Source organism: Plectropomus leopardus, chromosome 11, assembly GCF_026936395.1.
Source record: "Plectropomus leopardus strain MGB_pleo_1.0 chromosome 11, ASM2693639v1, whole genome shotgun sequence".
Classification (NCBI taxonomy): domain Eukaryota; kingdom Metazoa; phylum Chordata; class Actinopteri; order Perciformes; family Serranidae; genus Plectropomus; species Plectropomus leopardus.
Window position 1 is genome coordinate 19581484 of NC_142186.1, and position 21998 is coordinate 19603481.

Below are 21998 nucleotides of genomic sequence, written 5' to 3' on the forward strand. Positions count from 1 at the left end.
TCTGTGCAGGACTATTATATTTAAACAATAACACAAATTACAGTCTTAAAAATTAATCTAGAGATAGAGGGATATGTTTCAGCCTTTTAACCAGTTTTTGGTCATAACAATGAAGTCAGTGTTTGTAAATGAACTGTGGTAAACTTATCTCCATCTTACCTGTGCCCAGATCTCCCTGCTTCTCTTCCAGGTCAGTGACGTTGATGATGCCAAATTTCTTTCAAACTCAGACCTGAAAGAAACTGAGATCAAACTGTGAAACTCTTCAGTGCAGATCAAAGTATAAACCAAGATGATGTTACCATTGCTTATTTCAAAAACATACTATAGTGCACTTTTTGGCTGCAGTATGAGAATTGGTAAATGGGAAATTGGAACCATACTGTTTCCTGTTTTTAGGATGAAAAATCTCAAATTGTAAAATTAAGCAGTGCTGATAAAATATTAACCAGGATTCACAAACACAACCCCTTTAGCACCAGTTTTAGAAGTATTTGTTTCTTTCTACTGCATAGACAGCCTAGTTTTATAAAATGCCATTGTTCAAGCAGTGAAATACCTATTGAAGTCAACACCTCTTTCACATAAAAATTGGAAGTTTAAACTTTAACCAAAGGTTGGATTCATCACAAAGGTATTGTTGTACAAATGGTATGTTTTCAGTCCTACCTCTACTGTATGTTTACAGTTTACCATAAGTTACTTAACAAGTAATAATAAATTGGCAAGTAATTTATGCCAACTTGTTCAACTATCAGTCAGAATTTATCTATGTAAAATGTCAGTATTTTACTTTCAGCACACCCATGATCCTCTGCTCCAGGTGTGCTGATTACTGGCAGTTTGTGTGTCTTTCTCCACAGCAGCTGTCTCCTCCCACCGTATGTCCTTCCTGCTGTCAATCAACACCCAGGGGTCTCTGAAGGATGGTTAGTAACTGAGGTTTGTGCTGATCATTTTCATACACAATGTGTCTTTTGTCAGTGTTTACATGTATGTTGCACAAGTGAAGTAATGTTGAAATGTGTCAAAATGGCAACTTCAGTCCCTAAAGTCTTTTGTTTTTTACACTGAATGATGCATTTCTGACCGATTCATATTAATGCAAGTGTTTGAGTACATCATTATTGCCCAGATGAGACAGAAAGGGGTTAATAAGTTAATAGTAAATAACTAACTTTATGTGTGTGTCCAGTAAGACTGTCTTCATGATGTAACTTCTCAGGTCTACAAATGAAAAACAAGTACCAGCTTCATATATAATGCCTGATTTCACAAATTTAAAGTGGTAAGTAATAATCTCAAATATTTTTCTTGAAGTAAATGTATGTTTAAATCACTACCAAATGCTGACTGAGGTGTATGTGGCATTTGCAATGTGTTAATGGCCACAAATATTTATCCTATTTTATTCTTTCCCCATCTTTCAATTTGTTATTCTCAAAATTAGTTAAGTTTTTATATGAAAGTCCACATTTTTAATTGAACCTAATACTTTAACTTGAAACTTGCACACTTACCTGATAGCAAAAATGTAGATTAACCTAAGTCACTCTAATAACCATATAACTGAAACATTTTTAATAGGTTTTATGTAGAAAAATGTGTCTAACTTTCTATCTCTCTGGTCTCTTTGGTCTTTCTGTGGTCTCTCTCTCTCTTTTGCTGTAGTAACTTATTCGTCAATTCTGTCTGCTGACAAACACACAGCTTTTTCTGCTGATTGCCATAGTGCTACCAAAGACAACAAAATTGGAAATTCATGATATCTACATCATGAGTTGTGCAGGCATCCTAGTTAATGTTTATTTTAAAATAAACACAAATAGTTAACTGATATTGGAAAAAAATAACATGTTCAGTGTGTATGTATTGTTTGACAAAGGCTACTATTGCAGCCAACAGTTCAAAGTTGCTTGTACAGAGAAGATCCTATTTCACAAACCTATTAAGCAGTGCTGCTCAGTGGTGAACTGATCAGGCTGCAGCCTATGTAGAACAAAGTCTAGGATAATACCAAAAAAGAGAGTATTGCATTTCCTGAATGTATTTGGGTTATAAATAGAATAAATGCAGGGGATATTTACTAAAATGAACATCCTGCTCAGACATTTTGGTCATCTGCACAGCAGGATTTGTTTCGACTTTACCTACCTAAACAGAAACAGTGATCACTTGTTCAGCATGTTAGATGCTGATCTGAGATCTGGTGCATCCACCAACTCAGATTTCCAACTTTTTTTTGAAGGACCTCTATTATAAGCACACCTAAACCCATGATTTTGTGACATTTCCATAGTGATATTGAATATAGCCTATTTAATCTGTAAACATGAGGCAGCAAGGACACATATTACCAGTTGTGTCAGTGCAATAATAATTGTATTTTGTTGTATTTTCCTGGGTACACTGTCACCCTCTGAGATACTCTTAATGGTCCTCAGACCCCACTTCAGGAACCGCAGATTGGAACACTCAAGTGCACACCTATTGAACAACTGTCAAGCAAGGCTACTGATATCATGAACCTTATTACAGTTTATAGTGTTACTTCAAGCTTCATTACACCTCTGAGATCCATCAACTTTCTGAAAAGAAAAGCACATTTACCTGTACATGTGAGGATGGGACTTCAATTTCTTCTTGAGGAGGTACCTCAGAGATTTAGTGTTGCACTTCTTTAAAGTTTGAGGCCTCATAAGAGTTGGATTTAAATCAGAACAATCAGAATCAATAAAACAGGCAGTTTATAGTCAGTAGAATTGGTCAGGTTCCAAAAATGCTGCATCCTGTGTTTCCAGAGTGCCACCAACTACCACAAATTTGTCATTTCTAAGCCCAAACTTACATAACCCCACTGACATAGCATCATTAGGCTTTATTGTGTTCCGGATTCACATCACCACAGACTGTATCTGTTGTAGCAATTGTGGTAGTTGGCCAATCACATATCACTCATTTCTTTTGTCATTGGCTGCAAGCAAAACCATAAAAATTGTCTTTTTTGGGGGGGGGTCTGAGTACTGAAACAATCAAATGTAGTTATCATTTGAAGTTTACTTTCTACTAGGTTATGTTGATCAGTACCTTATGTATCAAGTATTGATACCCCAGTCTATCTACCACACCGACCTCCACACAATTACAATGTCTACCTTGTCAATGGTGGGCCATTTTAAAAAAACGCAGGAAAAGTGCCCTCATAGATGCCTCAATAGTAGATACCCTCTGTGGTGGTCCAAAATGCAACCAAACATGATGAAGCACCCTCTAGGGTTTCCACCCAGTGCAGGAAACATATAATAATAATAAGATAATAACATTTGGAATAACGTTTACCATACAGTTCTGGTTGTGTTAAACATTGTAAATGGTCATGGTTATATTATTATGGGTCTTTGAAAAGTCATGGAAAAATTTTTGAATTTTTGAAAAATTTTGAAATTTTATCCATAAAAAAGTATGGAAACGTTATTTCTAGTTCAGTTGGACGACTGCACTTGACGTTATCAGATGATGATGTTAACATGCACACACACAGTTTTCTTGTGCAATGAGGAATTATTACACACATTTAGAATGTGCTTCTTTTCATTTTCCTCCATATATAGTGGTTTAGATAACATGGCTAAACTGTCAGTTTGTCTGACTGATCATGTGTCTTGCCGTGTTTGACTTCCCCGTAGTGATGTTGCCATGTACCCAGATCTCAGCAATCACTTCGAGTACAGTGTTATCATAAAGACAGAAATTATGGACAAATACTGATAAAATATGACTGGAGTTATTGGAAAAAAAACCCCAAATGATCCTTTAATTTAATGAAAAAAATAATGTATGAATCTAAAACCTGAAAGCTGCCCCCACCCTTCCAATCACAGGTTCTGTATGCCAAAGACCCAATCTGCTGACAGAGAGAGAGAGGAGGGAGGAGGGAGAGCAGTGGAGAAAGCAAATACTAAAGGAGTGAAGACGACTCTCTGAGCTCCTCACTGGCTTCAGATCAGCTTTAAAGGTAAGAGCTCTGCTGCTCTTTAATCTACAATTATTATCTATTACTTTTAGTTTTCTGCATGTCCTCAATATGCTGCTGAGTTTCGCTCCACTCTGAGTCATAACTCTGTTTTTCTTTTCTCTTATGGGTTTAAATCTCTCACTTTCAAATGTGAGTGGACCAATGTGATGATCATTTACTGGCAGCACTACAGGGACAGATATCTCACAGCAGTGTGGCATACATGCACAGTTAATTATGTAGCCATTCCACATCATTGTATTATTACAATATGTCTGTATTTGGTGCTGTAACATATATAATGGATTGCAACCAGGAATGATGCACAGAAATAAGTAACTGGCTATCTTTTCTATTTGATGACTATGCATTATGCATTTTTCTGAGTATTGGAAAACTGGAGACTGGTGACTGGAAAACCTTTATTTTCAGGACACGTTCAGATGTTTAGGACTAAAGAACAAAAAAAGGGCTTTGTATTGTTCTTGCCATGATAACTTATCACCTAATTATTATGTTAACATATTTTGTTATCACAGCCACATTAAGTATAATTTTGTGCAAATACATTACTCTCATTGCTTTAGATCTCAGTGGTGTTTCCTCATTTCACCGTCTTTCATCCACTGGACACATACTGCTGAAATAAAATCAAAATACAGACAACTTTTTCAGACTAATAGTGATATCTTTTGAGATGAGTATTGAATTTTTACAAAATGGCTGTCAGCAATCTCTGTGATAAAAAAGAAAATAGAGAAAATGTAAAAAAAAAAAAAAAATTAGAGAGAGAGACCTACACATCAAACACTCCAAATCCAAGCTGCATAGTAACAGTTGGAGCAAAATACAGGAACTTAGGCCAAGTGGGACACGTTTGCGATTAGTTGCACCTTTGGGAATAAAATGCGATGTAACACTGGGACAGCAGCATGGCACGGCTGTGGATATTAAGTCCTGAATTGGGTCAATAATTCCTCATGGAGATATACAGTACATTTAAAGTTTTATCCCCAAACTTCTGTACACATGGTCAATGAGAGAAACAGTTTTAGTGCAGTTTTGAAATGTATTATACAAACTGCACCCCTTTAACCAACACCTTGCACTAAAATGCATTTTGGGTGATCAGAACTCAATTAGATCGCGCTTGACCACATATTTTTTGCAGGTGCAAATGCACCCAAAACCCTTTGAGGACTAGAGTAGGGGATTATTTGAGAAATTACAATACCAGTTACCGTTAACGGTTCCCTAATCTGATTCTAATACCAACAGAGTTCTTCATTTGATACCCATAATGTAATTGAAGTTGGGTGTAGTATAGTCATACTTTTGAATATTTTGCTGGTACCCCAGCATGCTGAACTGCTAACTGTGAAATTCACAGCACTCGACTTCAGCACACCATAGACAATATGGTTTGTAACTGCTACTGTGGGAGTGTGAGTTGTGGGAGTTCGCCCAGCTGCACACAAACACTCACAGGGCTAATCTCACACAGCTAACCTTACCTTAAGGTTATAAATGGGTTTAACCACAGAGAAGCACCATTTTGGTGTCTGTGTGAGTTTGTTGGGACCGTTCAACAGCTCAGCGATGAATGTTCACTGATGCTGCTCTATTAGCTCATGCTAACTGGGCAGACACACTAACCATTTGCCGCCAGGACAGTGGCTCCATAGACAGAAGTGAGAGAAGTGTTAATGTTATTTGGGACAGTCTGGGATCAGACCCTCAGAACACAAAGGATCAAATGCAGGTATTTTTTAACGGTAATTTTTGAAACTAACAGGTTATTTCAGTTTTACTTAGTCCTTAGCCCTACTTAGTCCAACTGACTGTGATCCAATCGGCCAAACTACCTCTGGATCACATTAAAATATGTATTTTATTATGTCATCCCACATATATCAACTATGTGCGGAAATGCTTCATTGCAAATGACTGTTTCAAACCAACAAGGTAGCAACCATAGTAACCAAGTAGCAAGCTATGCTATTAGCAAGAGAGAAGTAAGAAAGCTTATGGATATTCAAGACACATGAAATGGGGCGCCCATCAGTTTACCTGCTAAAGCCGATGCCCCATGTATATATGCCCTTGCTGTAGTGGCCACAGGTTAGGTTTCAATCCGTGGCCCTTTGCTGTGTGTCATACCCTCTCTTCCCCCCTCTCAGTTGGAACCTGACAAAAAAAATCTTAAAAAATGAAGACACACTTGAAGTCAAGATGAGACAAATTGCCTATTTTTAGTTTGTTCTGAGAATGACTCGATCTCCATTGGATCACGATGTGGACACTGGAGACACCTATTAGTACCAGATGAGGTTTTAAATCTGTATACAAACACATTTCAATGCAAGGTGTAAATGGGGTCAATGAATTAGTAAGTATTAACTTCATTCTGAAAGAAAAGAAAGAACAAATTTAATTTAATAATTTGATCAAGTCTCAACTTGAATCTGGGTCAAACTTGGTGGGACCTTGGAAATGTCTCAATTTAACTGTTTTAGTACTGAAACTGGAATTTAACTTGAGACTTTGACTTATTAAAATATTTAACTTTTTTGGGTCAAAACTTGAAAAACCACAGCATTATAATACTTGGGTCACAGGCACATTGTCTTTTAAAGCAATGTCGGTTTTAAGCCTGATGTTGGTTATTTATTGTCCATATTTCTATGTGTCCAATAAAAGACTAAAATGTAAAATGATGTAGGTGGAGCAATGACAACACTAAATGCAATCGTTTCTAGCAGTTTTGCAAATGGCATCCATCCACTGCTTCTGCACAGTAAAGTTGACAGAGGGACAATGGATCCATTCTCAGTGTGTTGTTCCGTCACCATCCAGCACAATCCCAACATCCCCCCTTCACCCATCCACACACCGTCTCTCCCCCACACCACCTTCCATGTCTACGCCGTAATACTGTAAAAGCATGTATTGTGTATGTTTACACTGTGTGGATTCTGGTGTGTGTTTAACTCCTAATACAGCAGCAAGAACTGTTTCCAGCTGTTAATGAAGCAAGTGTGTGTATTTGGCAGATAACACTGTCTTCCAGTGTCCCCAAAAAGCAGTGGTGGAAAATAACTAAGTGCATTTACTCAACTACTATACTTAAGTACAATTTTGACTTTTTTTAAATTTTATTTCCAATTTCTGTTAATTTAGTATTGATACTTAACTACATATTGGGGGAAAAATGTACCTTTTACTATACTACAAATGTTGATTTTAGCTAATTTTTAGATTGTTGTTTGTTGCCTGTAGAGGGCATATTTTTCCTCTTGTATTGCAATTTATCAATTTAGATTTTTTTGGTGTGAGTGTTAAATACATCTCTTGTTGTGGTGATACAGATGGCAATATAAATGCGCAGGTCAGGGTTTTTAAAATCCTGCACCAACTCAGCCTGTTCAATTTCATTCAATCCACCATGCCCGGCCTGTAAACACATGCGTTAATAAATGACCCGAACCTGAGCTGCATATCTGCAAACCAGAGCTGAAAGTTTCTGGTAATTACCATCGCTAATAACAACCTTCTTACTGTTGGCTATATTGTATGTTATTTCCAGTAATTATAATAACATCATATGTGTGTTTTTGGTTTTAAAAAGTACAAACATAGGAAGACAGCAAGTAGTTACATTTTTCGAATGATCTGGAGCACACAGCTGATAACGTGGTTTGTTTACATGATGTTACAGAAGTCTATATTTAACAGAAAGATACTCCCTTGCTGTTAGGTCTACATATTTACAGAAGGAAATATGTTTAGCGGGCATTATGGTAGGAGAGATTTAAATATGGGGAACTTCAATAGATTTACCTGGTAATGAGCCGAATAACAGCCCTGAGTGCTGAGTGGATTAGTAATGACGATAAAGCTGCTTGTTGTGTGAGAGAAAGACGGAGAGAGAGGGGAAGAGAAGGGGGAAGTTGTATTATTGCATGTTTCTGTAAGTTATTAATAACTTGAATACTGCTTTGTCACTTTGTAACCGGCCCACCTGAAACCTGCAAGATTTTCCAACAAGCTTAAACAGAGGCCCGTGCATCACGTGGGTGGGTGTAGTTTGGTAGACAAGCTCACAACGAGGTCTGATGGTTAACATGAGTAACTGGGTTGTGATTTCTGCTAAGAGACATTGCTGCTGAATTTCTTTGAATGTGTTTTTTTTGGTGCTTTGAGCACCACAAGCCGAGTGCCATCTAGTTCCATTATATTTGAGAGAAGACAGACATCTCTACGGTCGATATCGCCAACACTTGACACCTCACACCAACACAACCTAGACTGATAAACAGCACTGCAGGTTAGAGGAAGCATATATATATTTGTGATTTGGGGGTAAACTTTCCTTTTTAAAGTCAAACACTTGGTATTACCAATCCCCTCATGCTGTTTTGCTGGTCTGTTAAAGACAGGATGTGCATGTTGTCTCGCCATGTCTGAAGGCAAAAGTTTTTCTAGCTGTTCTCAACGGCTCTAGTTGAAGGCAGGGTGATATTGTTTAGTTTGGGATACACACACACTTTTCATGGTGCAGTGGCTGGAAAATGTGAACATAAAGTGTTTTAAGTATTTGAACAAAAAACGGATGATGCTGTTTTTCTTAAGGTAGCCTCTATGATAGAGGTATTGTGTTTAGACAAAGTAGAACTGAGCATCCTCTAACAAAATGGTTATATCACTAACATCAAAAGCCACAACTGTCTTCAATCAGCACTGAGCTTGAAAACTGATTTGTAAACTAGTGTGTCGGGTGTGTTTTAATTGCAGACAAAATAGATTTAATAACAGTATCTTGAACCTCTTGTATGGGAACCACTTTCCTAGTTCCGTCCCTTTTTCCTTCACAATAGTCATGGCTCACAAGCTCAATGTGGCCGGTCGAAACTTGCTAAAAGCCACAAGAGTTACAACCAAGACAGAAAGGTCGAACAAGAGACAGAAACAAACGAGCAAGGCCAGAGAAAAGGGGATTGTTGTGATTAAAAGACAATTATCTGTGCACATCGACTTCCCAGTGTTGTGCGGTGTCAGGCTCGAGCTGAGCTGCTCTGTCCCAGAAGGCCTTGGGAGACAATGGCTACTGTGTCAGGAGGAGGGAGGGGGTGTGTTAACAAGTCTTGGGGTTTCATGACACTGTCACAGCACCATGCAACTGTGTGAACACTCTTAATGCCACATTTAGCCTTAATAATGTGTTGTATTTTTATTAATGGTAGTCATAGGAAAGATTAGTCGGCAGGTTTATTCATTTCCCAATTTAATGTATTATTGACCTAAAACAAGCCAATGACAATGTGGAGTTGTTAAAAGACCTTTACAGGAGGATTTTGGTGAACCTCACCAGTTGAAAAAAACTCTGTACCATAATCTAAATTAAATTATCCAGATTACCTTTAAATCTCTGGCATTTGTGTGTTGAATATCAGGCGGGTTTCAAAGTGGAACTCCCACACAGAATGGATGTGTTAAAAAGCAGCTTCAGAGTGACCTCAGCTCACTGTGTGGTTCAATCAAAGGGCATCAAGGAGGAGTTTGTACTGTCTTGAATCAGAGAGACAGTAGAGGTGTTTCTCATATACAAATATTATGTGCCAGCTTCACCTTAATATTAAGGTGGAGTAAAACCCAGTCATCCAGTCAGTGCAAAAATCATGACAGTTACTTTTATAAACACTGAACTGTATTAAATAAGGGACAAAGCCATCATGACCTCACCCACTGGTTGGTGGACTGAAGCCTCCGGTTTGTCATTTTGGCTCTCGCCATTCTGGACCATATTTAGATGAGAGGGTGGAGCTAACCCTACTTCTAGTTGCTAGTTTGGATAGCGTGGCGCATTTACAGCTGTGCTTAACTGTTTTAATGATAATTATTTTCACCAGTGAAATACAGGCTCAAAACCATTTAAACAAGTACTAGAAAAACTGAACATTGGACTCCATGTAGAGTCCTAAACTACAACTGAACGCCAGACAAGATTTTTGGTGCCAAAATATGTAATCAAGGGCAGAAAAGACAAAGTGCCTGTAACTCACTAAAATCATTAGATACCAGTATGTCAGAAGTTTTATTGTACAGACAAGGAGGCACCTTAATGCCATACAAAGTCAAGGAGATCGATGGAGTGATTTACCCTCCAGTCAGGGTGGGATGTGAATGCGCTCTGTCTCTATAGTAATTGTCTGCCTTTTGGAGCCAGCCTCAAGTGGTCAATAGAGGAATGGCAGATTTTGGCACTTCTGAATTGGCTTTATTTTTCAGCCCAGGAGATTGCCTCTTGTCTAAAACAAGACACAGCTGTCTCCTATTGACACTATTGCTGCATTCATATCACTTCAGCTATTGTAATTTCTAGTTTCCACTTTTGCTGTCCAGTTCAACATGCAGTTGTAATTATGCTTGGCAAGCGTTCATTTTTGCATTATTACAGATGCACCTCTCATCAGCTTAAAGTATGTCAGATTCAGTGAGTATTGCTTTATATTGTCAAATGCATGATATTTCTAATCCTCACACAACTCTGCAACCATTAAACCCTATTGAGACAAACGTGGGAATCTTTCTCATCTCTACCATCCACTACATGTGACACATAGGAGCAGGTGATGTTCTTTTATTAGGTGCTGTTTTTTAGTCATATTATTATTATTAATAATATAGTTATTAAATAGTAGTGATAGTATTGTTGTATTGACAATTGAACTCAGCGTGATGTTAGAGTTTCACCATTTTTTAGCCCATTTATACACAACATACTTTACTGTGTATTCCTGCTTGTCAGTCATGGCATAGCATAGATGTTTTATAAGCCACCAGAGTGCCCATTTGACTTGCAGACACTTGTGAAAATCTGTGACATAGCTCCATCCATGGGCAGATTATAAAATGAACAAATGTGCAAAGGGCCTGCAGACACACAGGCTTTGTGGTGATTCTGCATTTCTTTGTAGTCACACGTTTTTTTGTGGTTTTGTGTGTCCTTGTTGGTATGTGTTTTTGTACATGTGAGTCAGGTCAGTACGTGCTTTGACACTATGCAAGTGAAGGTCAGGGGGCTCCACTGAAACTTGTGTCTGATAGTCCTTTTCAGTAATCCATCCATTTCTCCACAATGTGTTTCTTTCCTGTCCAGCTTCATTTTTTGCCATGAAATGTAGTGCAGATTTTCTTTGAAAAAAGAATGAAAATCATTACATGATTTTGCTAAAATTAAAAGCCAAGTGTCTGAAAACTTATTTTGTCTTTGGTGTTGAAATGGTTGGAAACCCTTGGCTGCCTGAAAAGTAAACACATACAAAAATATTACCTACTACGTCGTGCTCTGAAAGCAGATTTTTGGTCACTGGGATAAAAAACATGCAAAACACTTCTCAGGTTCTTTCGTTTGTCAAGCTTCTGAAGCATTAACATTGGTTTTTAGATTCAAATCAGTGACGGATTTGACTAAGTGGCTCCCTTACTACATTCCTTCATACCCCTCCCAGTCTCACTGCTTGTCTTTTGTTACAATGACCTAAAAAAGTTGATGTGCTCTCTAGCAGTCCAAAATGATCAAATATGCTTGGTTCCATCCAACGTACAGCAACTGGCCGTGTTGGATAGAAGGGCCTCGGAGCTTAAAGCCTCACCCATATTTGTTGGGGCGAGGGGGAACAGTGTGGCCCTTTGTGGCCCTGTGTATATTTATGAATGGCTGAGCCTCGGGGCGAAGCCTCGAACAATGCTGCTACACTGAGGGGTTGATTTTCATATGGGAGGGGTGATGGCGATGGTGATGATGGTGGCAGCAGTGATGGTGGTGGTGGGGCGGGCAGTTTATTCCCCACCGTTGGGGCTTGGTACAGAGAGCGGCGAGAGGTCTTGTTGGCAACGGGCTGGTGTGACGCTTTGCATGTGAGGTTCAGAAGGAAGGCTGCTCATACAGGAGCTCCTGAATGCTTGGAGGTCACCTACACAGGTGAGCAGCTGCAGTATATTCTTATGTTACTTTCTTATGCCCTGGGGAGCTTTTGGAATCAGAGATTTTTTGGTAAAAAAGAAGGAAGGGGATGCAGATGAAGGCAAATGGAGGACGGAAATAAGTGGAAACCAATGATCAATACAGTAACTTCTAAATCATGTTCTACGCTTTCTTCACACAAGTTGAGCAACAGCAATGGGGTGTTTATGATGCTTTGGTATTAATTCATATCCTTGGGAATCTATCTTTATTTCTCTCTGTTAATCATTTTGTTATTTTTGTTCTTTAAGGTCAAACACCTACAGCTGAGGTGAGTGTTTGCTTGTTTGCGTGAGCGTTCATAGATTAGGTGACGAGTGAGCGATTGAAAAGACTGAGCGTTGGATGAGTCACAAGTTAGACCGAGTTAGGTAATGAATAAGTGTGTGTGTGTGTGTGTGTGTGTGTGTGTGTGTGTGTGTGTGCGTGCGCATGCCTTAATGAATTCGTGCATGAGTGAACGTGTTTTGTGATGATGTGTAAGCATGGACACATGAGTGAGTGAGTGAGTGAGTGGTATTCTTTGTGTGTGTGTGGTGTAAGTGGGGGCTGATGAAAGCCCAGCCAATCATTACTGGACAGATTTTGCTCCCTGTGCCATTAGCGATGAACCGTTCCTGTAATTACAAGAGCGTATTACCACGTCCAAACAGACATTTGATGCTAGGCAGAAGAGCCTCTGATTACACCGTCAACTAAAACAGTTTTACAAGTAATTTAGCAGCAGTGGTCTGCATTATAAAAACGAGTGAAAGATTCGTATTTTTTAATGACTCTGCCAAAAGCAACAGTGTTTCACTGCATCTGCAAATAGAAGATTTATAGAGAAAGAAGTTGCAGGCTTGCAGTTTTTTTAAGGGAAACACAAGTGTTTTACAAAATTCATATCAGTGGTGGTGGAGCTGTGTAATTTTAATTCCTAATTATTTCCAAATTGATGAATTTTACACTTAGATTGAGGGCGAAGAAGCATAAACCCTCCAGTTTAGGCCAAATCACATTGGTGCTGACACATTTTAGTTTCAGAATTTGACCTTTAATTAAAGCTTCTCCTTTAGGCTCATAAAGCATTTTGTGAGAATCAGTGGACATGTGTTTTAAGTTTCTCCTTCCAATTAGACTCTCAGTGTAAGAATTAGGATATTTTAAGACTTTTGATAATACATTGAGTTTTTGTAATGCAACAGTTTCTTGTACCATTCCATCCAGAGTGATAAAGCCTCACTCCATTATTTTTTCAGTACAAAGATGTGTCATCCTCCCAAATTTCATCAAAATCAGATGGCAGATTTTTACTCACCACCCGATTTGGGACAGCGAGTCAAGTGAAGGGTTTTAGTGAGCACTGGGATGGAGCCACACTTGTGGCCAAACAGGTGACGGCTCTGTTTGTCGCCCCCTTTTGTTCGGAGCGGAAGGGAGTGTGCTCTAATGAGAGAGGAGGCCTGTGGCTAACCATCTGCCCACTGGGCCTGGGGATTGCCAGAGTCAGTAGGTTTGCCAGGTAGATGATGATGGAAGATGGAAATAAGCTATTGGTGTTCCTGGTCTCTTGTTATTTTGGTGGTCTGCCAACTGAAGCTTACTCTGTTTACAAGCTCACTTTATGTACTCTTGGTAAAATACTCCTAAAATGCAATCTTTATATTTAGGTTTTATTTTGAAATAGAAACAAAAGCATGCTTATTTGAAAATCAAACCTATCAGAAAAAAAACAGAGTACAAAATGGAAAATGTGCAATTACATGCAGCAGGAGTGAGACACACTGAACCCTTTGAAACCTGAGTTGCTGTCACTTTTTTTGCACTGTGTTCATGCTTTTCAGAAGTATTTAAACCTCTGAAACCTGAGCAATTTTGTTTGCTGCCTTTTGAAAATGATTATATTTATATATATGCTAAATATGTTAAAGAAATATTAGAATTTTTGAGCACTTTTCATAGGTTATTTCCTTGTGTTTTTTTCTATATATATTTTTTTCTGTCCTTCTTTCTTTCTTGCCCATTTTCAGATAATTGTCTTGTAACTTTTCACTAATTTCTTGCTAGTTTGGGGGTCATTTCTTGTTAAGTTGCCCATCTCACCTTTTCCATGTTTTCTGGAAAAAAAAGCCTGTTTGCTCAGGTTTTAGCGAGTTACAGACCCATGTAAATAGGCAAAAAAACCTCTTGACATCCCAAAGTCATATTTGGTGATTCTGACTGTCTATTGAGAAAGAATACTCTCAAAAAAATGAGTCCTCAGATAATAAAAAGGAAAAATTGTCACAGCAGCAAAATTAGATTTTTAAACAGATGCATACTATAGATAAAAAGTATCCTTAAACTCTAAAATGCCACATGCATTGTGGACAAGAAAAATGAAATAGAGGTACTTTATGTACCTTACATACACATTAAATTATCTACTTTAAGAGGCAAGCAGCAACATATTTATTTTCTTTGATTACTTCAAAGTCCGGTCTGAATCTTTTATTTATGCCAGCACTCTCTGAAGTACCTTGGACAGACTGTGTGACTGGATATTGGCATATCTCCGTGTTTATGTTTGCATCTTGTGTGCACGAGTGTGTGTGTGTGTGTGTGTGTGTGTGTGTGTGTGTGCGAGTGTGCGTGTGCGCGTGTGTTGCGCTGTGCTCATCACAGCTCAGTGCGGCATGTGTGGGAGGGGGAGCAGTCATGTTTTAAGACCATCTGCTCCTCTGGGTATTTTAGTGGGGGCCTTAGCTTGTGGTGGACCAACGCGCGTCACAGGCAAACAGCAAAGCACAAGCTGTGAGCGGGCCTGTTCCGGAAAAAATTCCTCCAGTTTGTGCCTCGCACAATGGGCAGTGTTCGACATACAACGTTCCCATTCTTTTTTCCCCCCTCTGTCCAAGAGCCATGGCGAAGCTCTTCTACATGGGCCGCAGACGATATTCACAATGAAAATTTTCTTCTTGGCACAGTTGATTGTTTGTGCAAGCCTTTTGGTGTGTGTGTGTGTATGTGTGTGTGAGCAATTTCAATATTGTAAAATGACTCATAAAAGGTGCCGTGGCCTGATTTAGCAGAGCTGATTGTTCAGATAGCTTCTGTATCCCTGAAGCGTGAGGTGGAATAAACGATCATGATGAGTTTTGATTACTTTAGATATTAGAAGGAGGTTATTAGGAGGTTATTAGGAGGTTCAGCAGACAGCAGAAAGAAGATGTCCTGTTTTTCCACGTTAGGTCTTGTCCATTCTTTTGTCCTTTTTACTTTTTTTGTGAGAGAAACAAACATAACACGATTCTGTTCAAGTGGACGCTTGCTTAGACATACTGTCTATACAGTGACTATAGTCCCAGCAGGACAATGAAGCAATCTGAGCTTACAAACAGCACATAGGGGATGCAGAAGAAGGTCACATATCTGCACACCCCACACTGAGGAGTCTGTTGGCTTGCCTTATGCTGCATGTGTGTGTAGGGGGGGTATGGCATGCCGCGTATTCATTTGTACACGGCTCCAGAGCGTCAATGCAGCATTCTCCTCCTCAGCTTTTCTCCAGACTGTTTACGGAGGGATTCCCTTGAGGTTATCCACAGGCTCGGTCGATGCCTTCACTTGGCCGATGGCCTAAAGGCTTTTGGACACAGTGACTCACCCTACATGTAACAATGAGTGTGTGTGGGGGGGGGGGGGTAAAAGTGCCTCTTGGAAAGACAAGTTGCCTTTGTTGCTCTTATATGTAAACGGTTTCTGAGTGGATCCATGCTTGTGCCCCCGCCTACAGACGTTCTTCAGCAGGGAAAATATTTGATCTGCATATGGCTGGAAAGATCAATGACCATGCCCCTAAGCCTTTTTTTTTTTCATGTCTGAAATTTAAATTCATCAAGGCATGGCTTCAGATTCAAACATTTACTGTAGTTTAACTGATGAACTGTGATTTTGGTTGGTTTTATGTAGTGAATTTAAACAAACAGACCTCATAAACAACAAAATCTCTATCAAACTAATGTAAATCTGTATTTTACATAACCACATTCATCTCACAAGTTCCATGTTCCTCCCACTCTCAGTATGTTGTTCTAATGCAGCCTTACTCAAAGTGATATTGAGTCATCATTCCTTTCCACTGCAGCGTGCCCTTGCGTATTGGGCACCACTAGCACAAAACAGTTCAACTAATGTCAACATACTTTGACCTCAGAGGGAAGTACGATCAAGACCCAGATTTCAAGGCAAAGAGACACACAGGACAGATCAGGGAAATGGTAGAACCGAGGAAAGGAATGCTGAGTGGGCCAAAGAACGGCTCCAGAAATGCCTGAACGCATATTCAGAGCTGCCCACGACAGATGTAAACCAGCAGTCACACAGACTCCCTCTCTTCCCCTTGTCTCCCTCTAACATCTCCCTTTATCTTCAAATTTCTATCTTTTCCCACAGAAATTGACATTGAGGATTCAGAGCAGGACAACCAACTCAGGGAGAACAAACACAACTGGAAGAAGAAGTCAGGACTGTGAGGGAGCAGGAGCCTGGTGCTGAAGCTGGTATGAGGCAAGTGTTTCGTGTCGCGTGTCTAAGTGTGCACACGTATGCTGTGTGCTCTGTGCCAGCCGTTTGTCTGCCCCATCAATGTGGCCGTTGTTGTAGGGGGTTGGTGTTGGTGTCAGTGGCCCTGCCTGGCTGCTCAGCTCCATTCTCTCCTGCCACTGCTGATGCAGGGCCTCTCTGCCTGGACGCACTTGCCCAGTGCTCAGCCTTTTGTTGCAGTGCAGATGGTGGAGCTTGACGCAACACTGGAAAAAAGTTAGGACTGTCAGAATCAACAGTTGTGTCATTATGGCCCAAGACGTCTCTACATGTGACCTATTTCAGTGTGACATGCTTATATTTAAAGAAGCTGTAAACGATACTTTTGTACTGCAGAGATTTATCACCTGAATCTACAGATCTCTTTGGCTTTACGGAGCTTAATTCTAATTTTTGTTCATTCTGTATATCGGTTACTGTTTGGATCCACTCTCACCACTGTCTTGGCATTGTTTTCAGCCACAGCAGCCCTAATACCCACCTTAGCAGCACCATAAAGCAGATAAACACAGTTAGAGACTAGCTGGTGAACATAATGGAGCATTTAGCTGCTAAAAAGCCAGATATTTCCCTCAGGATTTGGCAGAGACCAAAAATAGAGCTAAAAGCATGGGTGTTTTGTTGCCAAAGTGCACCGGGATAATGCTCTGCTACTTTATTTCTCCAAGTGAGGACATAAAATATTTGCAGTTTGCAAAATCTGGTGGAAATTCAGACACCTTTTCTTAAGTGCTTCATCTAATCATCACTAAAGCGTATGTCATGCAAGAGAGACGGTAAAAACAAATGCACAGTCAAGATGTAATACTGACTTCTAAGTTGCATTGAATGATTCATGACATCAACTCTTGCATTGAATAACATGCAAGAAAACATCTCACCCTAAAAGTTGCCAGTTGCTGCTAGGGGTGTAATGTACAAGTGTCATCAAGAAACAATATGATATCGATTCTTTGGACAACGTTACACTATTAGTTGATTTCACAAAGTCTGCCCTGATACAGTTTCAGTTCAATTTAATGAGCTTGTGATCAGTAGTATCAGTAAATACTCTTATTGTAATTTTCTGGGCTGCTTTCCATTGTCAGCTTGTTGCCAGGCTGCAAGCATTGTTCGAATGTTTGAGAAAAAGGTGTGCTTGGACCAAAATAGTGACACAGACATGCCAGGCAATTTCAAAATAAAGGCGTAGCTTAAAGATGACAATATTTATCCATGTTACTATTACTATTGATTTATTAATTGACTTATCGATTATGATTAATATATTGTTATACTCATTGATGCCGACGGTAGCCATTGAACAGCAGGACAGTGAATATATATATATATATATATATATTTTATATTTTTTATCAGTCTATAGGTGATGACTTAAATGGTAATGTCACTCTGTAACTGCTGGATTTCTGAACAGCTATTTGCTAGCAAGTTCACCATATCAAATGAAAAAAGTGATGATATATCAATGTTGAGTGCACAACTTCTTCCTGCTGCTCCCAATAGACCCTCACAAAAAAAAAATTGCACTTTTAAAAGAGAATAGCAAAAGGGAAAGAAGAGGCAGCTTTGAGTATTTAAATATCTATGAATTTGTGACCGTTTGGTGCATGATTAGAAGCATGACAAATCCATGGCCTCTTGCAATGTCGAAAACAACAGCATTTTTCCACTTCTCTCAAACCAACAAGGCTAATATTGGTCATGGATTCTCTGGGGGATGTTGGGACGTGTTAATCACGAAGCTCTAATACACAATCCACTCTCAGGCCTACCATCTGTACACACCGGCTGCTGCAGCATGAGGCTAAATCCTCTGCTTCTACTGCTGCATGTATTAATTCTACACTCAATGCACAAGAAACAGTCATCATGATAATAGTATACACAATAATTTACATAGAATTTAAACAGTTTCACATTTCTTTAAAAGCATTAAAAATAAAAGTCAATGCTGGGTAGCATGTTGAAAATATAAATCCTAAAAAATAATAGAAGGGATGACATTGAGTGTAAATAGATTATTTAAAATATTTGCTGGTGTTGCATTAATATCTTCCTCAGACTGCAGAGTATTGCAAATCTGCTTTGTTACCAGCCTGCAGATGTTTAATGCACCACAACACAAACCATCTCACCCATGAACATCTAAACATTTTTGTAAATGAACAGCCCTAAATATAACTGTGTGAGCAGTCAATGGCAAGTAAATGACCAAAGTATAAAGGAAATATCAGTTGCAGAAAGTGATGATGTTGTTAGTCATCATTAGTTATTAGTTATGAGTCAGAAGGCACAGCAGTTTGATTTGGCTGCAGAGGTTTATTTATTAAGATGCCAAATAGCTTTTTCATTCCAGCAACATTTCTTCCTGAGGTCTACACAACATGGCAACAATTCAAAAATATGCATATTCATGCTACAAAACATAATACGCTGACAGATCACATCAGAATTCATGTCTACTGTATATAAAACAATAATTACTGATACAGTTTAAATACATTATGAATATTATTATATTTCTGTTATTATCATTATTTCCTGGGATGTATGTAAAAAAATCTATAAATATGTCTTATGTCAATAAGAGTTTTATTGTACCATATACTGTCTATACACACTACTATATATTTATTTATTTAAGAGTTTATTATGCAATGCATGCAAAATTGGCAAACATCGTGTAAAAATTATTTTATTCATTCTTCCTTCATCATTTTCAACAAGTGTAAGAAGGCTATGTAGCCACTAAACTTTCACTGACACAGCAGCAGAGCCAGCTAGCCATAGTCAAACTCAAAGTTGACTAATTTCACTACCTGTTGAAGTTAAATATGGAAGTTGTTTGTTCATTTTGAAATAATTATAATTAGGGGTACATTTAGTCAATTTCGGGGAAAAAATGTTTCTTAGTGCATATGTAGAGTTTTTTTTTATTTTATTCCTTTATTTTAAATGAATTTAGTCATTTACAGGTGCAACTGGTTTTAAGACCCATAAAGCCAAGAACTTTTGCCTTCACAGTGTTTATATAAATTATTATATTATTTAAATTATTAAATGATTATAAATGAACAATTATTTAATTCAATAAAAGGCAGTGGCATCAGAGAAGTCTTTAGCCTTGATTTAAAATCATACAAAAGCAGCTGGTCTGCTGTGATATGGAGACCTGCACAAAGTAGAAAGCTAGTGTGCAGCAATGTTTGTGTGTTGCTCAACAGTGCAGTATTTGTTGTCGCTGATTACTGGTCAAGGTCCAGTGTGTAGGATTTAGGGGTTACTATGTTTTCTTTATTGTATAATTACATGGGAATTAGAATTGTCATGTTTTTGTTTTCTTTAAATGAACTGCTTATATATACGCAGGGAGCAGGTTCTTGTTTATGGAGATTGCATGTTTCTACTGTAGCCCAGCATGGACAAACCAAACAGTGGATCTAGATAGGGCCATTCAGCATCTGCCTTCGTAGTCAGAAGCCCATTTCCACCAACTAATGTTGGAAAAACATTGATTTATAGGATGAAACTGTTTATTTAGGGGTTTTAACTGGTTTAAATCACTAAAATAATTTACTTTGGGGAGGAAGAGACATCTGTTGTTAATTCGGTTCCCAATAAAAACCTCCTGAATAATGAACACTGAAGGAATTCTGACCAGGAGAGGAGATACCACTAAATCCCACTAAATCTTACATGCTGGACATTTTAACTAATAAATGTTGTTTTTAGAACTGTTGTATAAAAGCAATATCACACTTGAGATTGTGTTGTTGTACTAAGTTTCAAATCCCAGCTGTGCTGATACTCAGTACAACGGCTCTCCTTCTTGTGGAATCTTGCTTAAATGGCTAATTCTATTTACATAGGGACATCAACGTATCATTATATCACTCTGCATTACTTACATTTATAGAAACTGTTTAAAAGCTGTTGATATACTAGTTTGACTGAAAACAGCTCAGAGTGAGCAGAACATGTACAAACTCAAGGAATTTGACTCCAGTTTCAATTTGCTCCAAGTTTACTCAATTCCAATAACAATTAACAGGATAGAAAAAAGACACTTAGCTAAAAACGTAGACATTAAAGCTGAACAAAGACAGGTACGGAAATAAACAGAGACCAAAGAGTAAAAATAGGTAAATTATAGTAGATAAAAATAAATCCAAAAACTGAAAGTAATTAAAAAATGTATTGCAGCTGTGATAAAAATGATCCTCGTGTCTGTTCTGGTGCTTTTTGTTTTTTTTTTAATAAATGCCATTGGATTTGTTTTGTCATCACTTAATTCCATTATCTTTCCCTCCTTATCCCCTGATTCATACAGCACAGATAGTGTCATTAATCTGCTGATGAGATGATGTGTGGTGGCTGGAGTTGGGTGTTGTGTCAGAGCTCAGTCAACAGTGACTTTGATTCATTGGATGGGCTTACGTATGGCGGCCGTAATGAGTGACTCCACTGAGGGGGAGCAAACAGGTGCTAGCTGACGCTGAGTTTGTGTCTCTTACTACGGTTCTGTGAGAGTGAGGGGACTGTGAGTGATGTCATCGCCTGATGATGCTGATGTCACTAGATGGTGTTTTCTTTTTTTCTTTTTTTCTACAGAGAAGAAGGCAATCGAGCTGTCTGGGTGTGAGTGAGCACCCTCTAGTGGAGCTGCTGACAAGCTGTCCTGCAGAGCTACTGTGTGCTTCCAACCATCAGCATTTCAAGGTGAAAATGCAGTCACAGGTCACAGCACAGTTTATTTATTTATTTTTAAAATTATTTTGTCAGATTACTTATAGAAAATAAAATGTTTTGTATTTACAGTACAGTGTTTTATATTATTATCCACAGAGGTCTCTTTCTCTCAAAAACAAACAGACCGTTAGCCCAGCACCTGTTAATTTGTGCTCAGCTTTTTTCTCTGATAACTTCAGATTCAGATGTTAACGAGGTTTTTACCATGAGGTCTCTGCCTCTCTAAAACAAACAGACCAGCTGAAACTGGTTGAAACACTGAATAATGCAGTTTCAAAATAAAAAATAAGCGTTTTTCGAAACTACTCATCATGGAGGGGCTGCTAATTACGTAGATTACTAAAAAAAGCTAAAACATGAATGGCCCTATCAAGAGCAATGTTTGGTTTTTCTGTTCTGGGCTACTGTAGAAACATGGCAGACTCTGTGGACAAGGACCCCCTCTCTATGTAGATATATATACATTTATATATATATATATACTCCATTTCTGCCAATATATACCCCTAAATACTACACACTGGACCTTTAACACAAAAATACTAATGCAAGTCCAGAATACAGGTAGCCACCTAAGGATATGACAATACATTTGAGGCCTTTTCATATTTTAAAGGAAAAATGTGTACAAATAGCTCA

The 21998-nt window shown here is 38.5% G+C and overlaps 1 protein-coding gene across 10 annotated transcripts in view; it reads left to right on the forward strand.

Annotated features, from left to right (window-relative positions):
* The first annotated feature begins 3881 nt into the window (after positions 1-3881).
* The window catches only part of mag (myelin associated glycoprotein), a 33715-nt gene continuing 15598 nt past the window's right edge, over positions 3882-21998 (forward strand). For 4 of the 10 annotated variants that reach the window (XM_088084222.1, XM_088084228.1, XM_088084229.1 and 1 more), the window contains exons 1-3: positions 11844-11999; positions 16458-16571; positions 21222-21329. The gene's annotated coding sequence lies outside the window, so the exon portion shown is untranslated. Of the gene's footprint in view, positions 4016-11843; positions 12000-12292; positions 12313-16457; positions 16572-21221; positions 21330-21998 lie in introns of those variants that run through there. The other 6 variants (XM_088084223.1, XM_088084226.1, XM_088084224.1 and 3 more) reach the window with 6 other exon arrangements.